The sequence below is a fragment of the Tupaia chinensis genome, unplaced genomic scaffold (genome assembly GCF_000334495.1).
Source record: "Tupaia chinensis unplaced genomic scaffold, TupChi_1.0 Scaffold143766_1, whole genome shotgun sequence".
NCBI lineage: Eukaryota > Metazoa > Chordata > Mammalia > Scandentia > Tupaiidae > Tupaia > Tupaia belangeri.
Window position 1 is genome coordinate 495,150 of NW_006203615.1, and position 8,112 is coordinate 503,261.

An 8,112-nucleotide genomic window follows, 5' to 3' on the forward strand; every position below is an offset into this window, starting at 1 on the left:
TATATTTATATATTCATTTAACATTCATATATATAAATTCAATGTATATATTCATATATATAAATATATACATATATAATACAATACATATATACATATATAATAAAATACATATATATACACACATGTAAATTATATATACACACACACACACACACACACACACACACACATACACACACACACACACACACACACTCCAACCTATCTTATATGTTGCCTGTCCTGTCCTAAACCTGGAATCAGCTATTTCTGCCAAAATGTCTGACAACTGTAATTGAAGAATAGTATTATAAACCAATATCTAAGCACTACGTGTGTATCCTGTTGAGTTTTTTTGTTGCTATTAGGTGATTTCAGCTGAAGCAGAAACATACATATGTGTATTCTAACCCAAGTTTGTACACCTATCTATAACTATCTGAATCTATTGAATATATTAAGTTAAACATGAGTTTATACTGAGATCTCCAACTCTAGGCCATTACCCACAGAATAGTCTGGCTTCCTCCTCTTGTTTACCTGTAAGTTCATGCTCCAACATTGAGAAATCTGTCTCATTTCTGCCATTCATTTACTAAATTGTTTAATTCCATTGTACATGGTTGATACCACTGACATTTTCAGATTATAAACTCTTATCTCTCAGAACCCACTACTTAGAAATGGCAAATTCTTACTTCATTGTGTATGTTAAGATTATTTTTGTTTTCAAAAATTCATCCTCACAGGGCCAGCAGGTGGTTTGGAGGTTAGTTAAGGTGACTGGATCCTCTATGGCTGACTTCACAGTTCAAGTTCTGAACATGGCAGCTTGAAAACCATGCTGGATGTGTATGCCTGCATGCCCAAAACCCTGAGAGGAGAATGGAGGAGAAGGGATTGCAGTATAGCTATCCCGCTTTGAAGGGGTGGTGGTGATTTCTCACTTTTCTTCTCTATCTCATCAGTTAGCGCACATGCCCTATTGCATGAAAACTTCAAGTTTAAGAAAACTCAAAAAAAATTAATCCACTCTCATTAACTTATGTTTTGTTATCTGATTATCAATTATTTTTTGTTGTCTGATTATTAATTATTTCTGTTGCCTGAGTATTGATTAATTTTTCTTTACAAATGTGTTTCACATTAAAGGGCATTATTGACAATGTAATATATACTTTGAAAATAACCAGTAGAGTGAATTTTGAATGTGTAAAATGTAATATAATGTTGTATGTTGAAGGCTGTGAATATGTTTATATCCTCAGTTTGTTTATTATGTTACATATAGATAATTTTTAAAATTATACTGCACCATACAAAGATATATAATGATTATACGTAAATCAGAAATTACTATTAAATTTTTTTAAAAATTTAAACTTCATTCTCCCCCCAAACTCATGGCATAGACATATTATAGTTTTGCCCTTTTCCAAAGTGTTGCATAATTAGAATATAGTATGATATGTTTTAGAATGGCTTTTTGCACTTAATACTCATTTAAACTTTTTCTATGTATTTTTGTGGCTTGATATTATATATTTTTTAAGTTTCTGAATGATATTTTTATTGTATGGATAAGCCATAATTCATTTTATTATTCATCTATTTAAGAACATCTTGATTGCCTCTAGTGTTTAGCTGTTATGAATACAATTGAAAAAACATTCATGTACAGGTATATGTACAAACATACATTTTCTAAAAGTTGGGTAAATATATAGGAATGTGATTACTGGATCATACAATGATTATTTTAGCTTTATAAGAAACAGTCAACCTATGTTCCAAAGTGATTGTACCATTTTCCATTCTCATCAGACATATGTGACGTTTTCTACTGTTCTATCTTTTTAATTTTTGAAAGGCAACTTTGTTGGCTATAGGAAGTTATTGTAAGTCTGAAACCAAATATTATCATCTCACTGTTTCCTGACCTCCATGCTTTTAATGAGAAGCCAGTGGCTAACCTTGCTGAGGGCCCCTTGAAGTTGACGAGTCACTTTATTCTACTGCTCTCAATAATCTCTCTTTGTCCTTTTACTAATTAATTATGATGTACCAAAGTGCTGATCTCTGAGTTTATTTTACGTGGAGTTTGCTGAGCATCTTGAATGGGCAGGTTACAGTTTTTCATCAACTTTGGAAAAGAATCACCATTATTACTTCAGCTGTTCTTTCTGCTCCTTTCTATCTTTCTGTCTTTCATGTATCCTTCATGCATATGTTGGTTTACTTAATGGTGTCTCACAGTCTATGGAGCTCTGTTTATTTTTCTCCATTTTTTCTTTTTATTCAACAATCTGGGTTATCACACTCAATTTTTATTTAATTTTGTTCATTCTTACTATTTTCAGTTGAAATATGTTGTTTAATTTTCATAGTGACTTTTCTATACTGAAATTTAACCACAAAGTTCATAGAATTACTTCTTGCTAAGTAGCTGAGAAGGAATATATGGACTGAAAACAGGAGATAGAGTAATAGCTGAATTTGTGGAAATGGTGTCAGGAACATAGACTCAGAAGATTAGAAGCTCAAGATCTGAAGGAACTTTATGGGCTGTAGGGTTCCATCAGTTCAATGCTTGATTTCTTTGTAATGTTACTTTGAAATAGTTGTTCCTATTATAGTTCAATATTGGTCAATAATCAAAGATTTGGCCCAAAACAGATGTCTCTAAGCTTCCATTTCTATAAAATAAAAAAATAAGATGTTATGAATTGGAATCATCCTTGAAGTTTTTGTTCGTTTGTTTGTTTGAGAGGTTTTTGCTATAGGGTGTGTGCGCTCACAGGAAAGACAGAGATAGAAAGTGAGAAATCACCCCCCAGGGGGGACGGCCATGCTGCTGCAATCCCTTCTCCATTCTTCTCTCGGGATCTTGAGCATGCACCACACCCACCTGGTGTGAGTTTAAGCCACCAGATCTGGAACTCAAACTGTGGTCAACTATATGGAAGTCCAGCGACATAGCCATTATGCTAACTGCTGGTCTCATCATCCTTGAAGTTTTAAGTTTTTAAGATACCATTTGATATTTCAAAAAGGTGGTTATTTACTTATTTTTTTGGGGGGGAGGGGAGGTTTTAAGCCACCAGGTCTGGGACTTGAACCACGGTCAACTACATGGGAGTCCAGTGACAAAGCCATTATGCCAACTGTTGGTCCCAGGGATCATCCTTAAAGACAATTCAGAGCCAATGAAAGCTACACTATTTGAAAAACATTAAATTTACTAATGCAAAGTACCACATATTTTACATTTTAATTTATGTTTTTCTATTCTCAGGAATTTTTATCTTTTCTCTGCCAAATCCTCAGTTACTTGATTGTTCTCATCTTTTCTAGAGCATCCATATTTTATAGCAAGTAAAATGCCTGGTTAACCGATGCTGCTGCTGATCCAGGAGGAAGAGTTCCAGCAAGCAGAATTCCTAGAATGAGTGAGTAGCAGACAAAAGGAGCAAAATATCAAGTTGGCTGAGCAACTCTTTGGCTGCCATTGCTGGAAATAACACTCACAACTAATTTACAGAGTTGCAAAGTTTGGGTTTCAGAGCAATCTTTGTCTCCTCATCCATTAGTAAGGCTGCAAAGGTTAGCAAACATGGGATACCACAGTGTATACAGGACATGTGGCAGTCCTAGAGACAGACTCTATGTGCTGAGAACTTCCCAAAATACCACATTAAAAAAATGCAATTGTTAACATTCAAAATTATTCCTCCCTAATTTGTAAAAATTATTAACTGGCCGCTCAGCCAAGAACATTCTAAAAAGGAGTAGATAGAAGCTAGCACTGTTGTGATAGGCTATTTCTTGGGTTAACAGCATGAAAATTTCTTAGGAAGGATGAATCAAAGAATACCAAAATAAACTGGAAAAAATAATAATATAATCACATTAGTTTCAAGGTTTTATTATGATTTTTGTCATAAAATATACATAGCATCTTGCTACCGTTCTTATTATGTTGGCTATTTTCTAGGTGACCAGTTTAGTAGCATTAAATATATTCACATTGTTGTGCCACCCTCAACACCATCACCTGTAGAACTCTTCATCCTCCTTAACTAAAATTCTATACCTATTAAAAATATTTCCTGGAGTTGGCCTCATAGTTCAGTGTGTAGGGAACCAGATCCCATATAGCCAGACTGTTCAAGTCCTGGCCCCATGGCTTAAAGAATGTCCTGGGCTCATGTGGATGCATACCCCAAATCCTCATGGGATGGAGAAATTAAGGAGAGATCATGACATGACCACATCTTACTGGATGTACTTAATCTCTCTCTCTCTCTTTCTCTCTCTCTCTCTGGCCAGTATACCCACCCTCTGGCAATTAGAAAAAAAACAACCAAACAAACAAACAAAAAAATAATACTCCTTCATCTCACTCTCCCCAGATCCTGTCAACACCATTTTATTCTGGGTCTCTAAATTTGACTATTTTAGATACGTTGCATAAAATGCAATCATACAGGGTTTGTCCTTTTGTTTTTGACTTATTTTACTTAGTATAATGTCTTCAAGATTCAACAATGGTGTAACGTGTATCAGAATATCCTTCTTTTTACAACCTGAATAATAGTCCATCATAGTATGTATTTAGGGTGTTTTGTTTTTCCATTCATCTATCTATGAGTACTAGTATTGCTTCTACCTTTTGGTTATCGCAAATAATGCTATATCAATTTATTTTGGAGGATAAGGTTCTCTGCACCCATAGAATTACTGTTTCATCACAGTGTTTTTTAGTGGATTTGAAGACAGCAAATTCTATTGAAGAACAAATACCCAGATAGATTGCACTGAAATCATAGATCTTATGTACTTGATTTTTGTTCATAAAATATTCACATAAAACTTTGAAACTGTACAAAATACCCAGTTTTCTGTGTGGCTATCTATGTTTTCTCTCTTCTCTGCCACCCCCCCCCTTTTTTTTTCATTCACAGTAGGTAGGTTTGCTTGTCACAGAAAGACAGAGAGAAAGGGAAAGCGAGAAAGCACCCTCGCCACACACATGGGGAATTGTCATGCTGCAATTGCTTCTCCCTTTCTTTTTCCTGTCAGGATATTGGGCACACATGCACATGTGTCTGGTGTGTTTCTCAAGCCACTGGGTCTGGGACTCACATGGTCAGCCATGTGAGATCCAGCTACCTTAACTACTATGCCATGGACTGGCCTGGCTATCTTATGTTTTCTTCATCATCATCTTTTTGTTTTAGTTATAAAAACAACAAAAAATAAGACATAACTAGACTGGTCCATGAAGATGTTACTTCTGATTTAAGACAGCACAACTCTTTCATTCACACAGAGGTTTTATGGTATTTTCAATAAGGCAAAGTCAAGTTTAATTTGGGCATGACTCGTTCGTGTTGTTTCTGGATCTACTAGTTGTGTCTGTTTACAAGCGAAAGGTGATACGTGCTACATTTGCCTGTCATGTTTATGTGGGGAAGGAGGAAAAGGACTCTATTCTGGGATGTGTGTTTTTATGAGGTCCTCCTTGGTGCGATGCCTTTTAATTGCTTTAGCTGTATTAGTCCTTGAGGTAAGATCCTTTTCTTCTGTCCAGCCAAGCTTCCCCCACCCATCAGCTCTCCTCAAAGCCACAGTAAAATTGGCATGCTTAAGTAGGGCAGAAAAGGAATGCTAACATCCCAATCTGAGAGAGGTAATTTGGTCCAAAATGTACTCCAGTAATGTTTATGTTTCAGATAAAGTGCTTACAACACTGCAGCTGCCCTTCTGACCCCTGCTTCCTTGTTCCTGTGCTTCTATGAGAAAGTGATTCTTCAATTTAAATCTTTACTTTTATTAGCTCCTAGAATGAACTAGTCCAATCTTATCTCTGGTGTAAACATCCCTTTAGCATTCTTATCTTGGAGATATCTTGGAGAAAATTATTAAATACATTCTATCAAGGGAACAAATGGTGGCTCATCTGAATCAATCCTTCCTCACAGCCTCCCTCTCTCTCTCTTGTTCTCTCTTTTTCTTCCTTCTTTTATTCTTTCTTATCTTCCTCCATTTTTCCATTTCTCCTTCTCTCCCTTTCTTCTTTCTCTCCTTCCTTCTTTTTTCTCTTCCTTTCTGAATTTGAGATTTTCATATATATATGAGATTTTTATATATGTATTATATATGTATATATTATATATAATATATGTATAATATATATTATATATGTATATTTATTATATATATTATATATATGTGTGTATATATATATTGCAGACTCAAAATTTTTACAATTTGGACCATCAAGGAGCTCACTTTTTCCATTTTTCTTACGCCAACTTCTGGTTTTATAGTATGGTCAACAGAATATATGGCCTTTGTCATTTTTAATACTTGTCACTAGATAAAGTTTTCTCCATGGATCAATCAATGATTATTCTTCCAAAATGTCTAATAAATATTTAAAATATAACTGTGTTTTTTCAGTAATCTCCCCTTTCTGCATTCTCATTTTTATAGTACAGAACTAAATTATCTCTCAAAGTGCCCGGATATTTCATGTTCTTTGGCAGCTTCAGCAAACTTTGCTCAAGACATTAACTATTCCTGGAATGTTCTCTTTTTTACCTTAATGTGAGTAATGTCTATTGTCCTTTCTGGTCATCTTAGAAAACATAGCTGAGCAAATTCTGACTCAAATGCCATTTTCTCTGCAGTCTTCTCTAATTTCCCCCAGGACTGCACTAGCTCCAATGGTGGAGTTCTCCATGCCCTGCTCCTCTTCTTTGGAAACTGACACTTGCATATTAACTTGACTTTCTGTCAAAGTACATGGAGGCAGGACTGTGTGTTGTTCTCTGATGTATCTTCCATATCTAGAAGTGTGTCTGGTATCTGGGAGAGAGTAGGTAAACACATGTTGAATAACTTAAGAAGAAAAGCAACTCTACACATCATGAAGGGAATCTGATAGTACCATCATAATGGAATTTAAATTTTCTTTTCCATGCCAAATATTGTGTGGTCTAATAAATATAACTACTAATCCTCAAAATTCCTTGAAGAGAAGTTAAGTCTATAATACAAATGGAAAAACTAATAGATTCAAGGAAGCACATCATTATTGACTGAAAAAATAAAATAAAGTAAGAATAGATTTACAGATTTAAAGGAGCATATTGGGGAATTACAAGGGGCTCCAAATATTATTGGGAATTACAAGGGGCTCAAAACATTATTGAGAAAGAAGAAAGAAGTATGGACTCATAGTTCCTAATTTCAAAAACAACTATAGGGGCTGGATGATGGTGTAGTAGCCATGATGCTTTGAGGGGCTGAGTTGACCCCAAGGGAGGATTCAGGGTTCATGTCTAGAGACTTCTGTACATGCTGAGTATACCAGTGCCTATGATCGAGGACTGACTAAAGCTGGAGTTAGATCAAAGAGTTAAGATCCTGTTGGGGGTGCTGTCTGTCTCTTTCTCTCTTTGTCCATCTTGCTAATGGATTAAATAGATGAATAAACTTTAAAAAATACTTCAAAACTAAAGTAACCAAGACACTATGAATACTAGTATAAGGAATAATATATAGACCAAAGGAATAAAAATGGGGGTCTAAAGATAAACCCATACATCTGTGGCTAATTGATTTTTGTCATGAGCATCAAGACTATTCAATGGAAAAATAATGGTCTCTTCTGTAAATGATGATGAAATGGTATTGGACCCTGACTTCACAACATGAGAAGAAATAAAATAAGAAAGGATCTCAGACCTTAATGTAAGAGCTAAAACCTAAGTCTTACAGGAAACAGCGATAAACTTCCATGACTTTGGATTTGGCAATCGATTCATGTATATGACACCAAAAGTATTAATAACATAAGAAAAATATTAGGTAAGTTAGAATTAATAAATTTTTCTTAAAAATATACTTTAAAGGCACAGTATCAACAATGTAGAGAGTCAACTCACAAAATTAGGTGAAATATTTGAAAATCATTTAACTGATAAAGACATTGCATCTAGATTATAAAAAGAACACTTACAACTCAAATAATGCAATTAAAAATAGTAAAAAGATTTGGATAGGCATTTCTTCAGAGTGCTTTTATATATATGTATACACACACACACACACATATATATA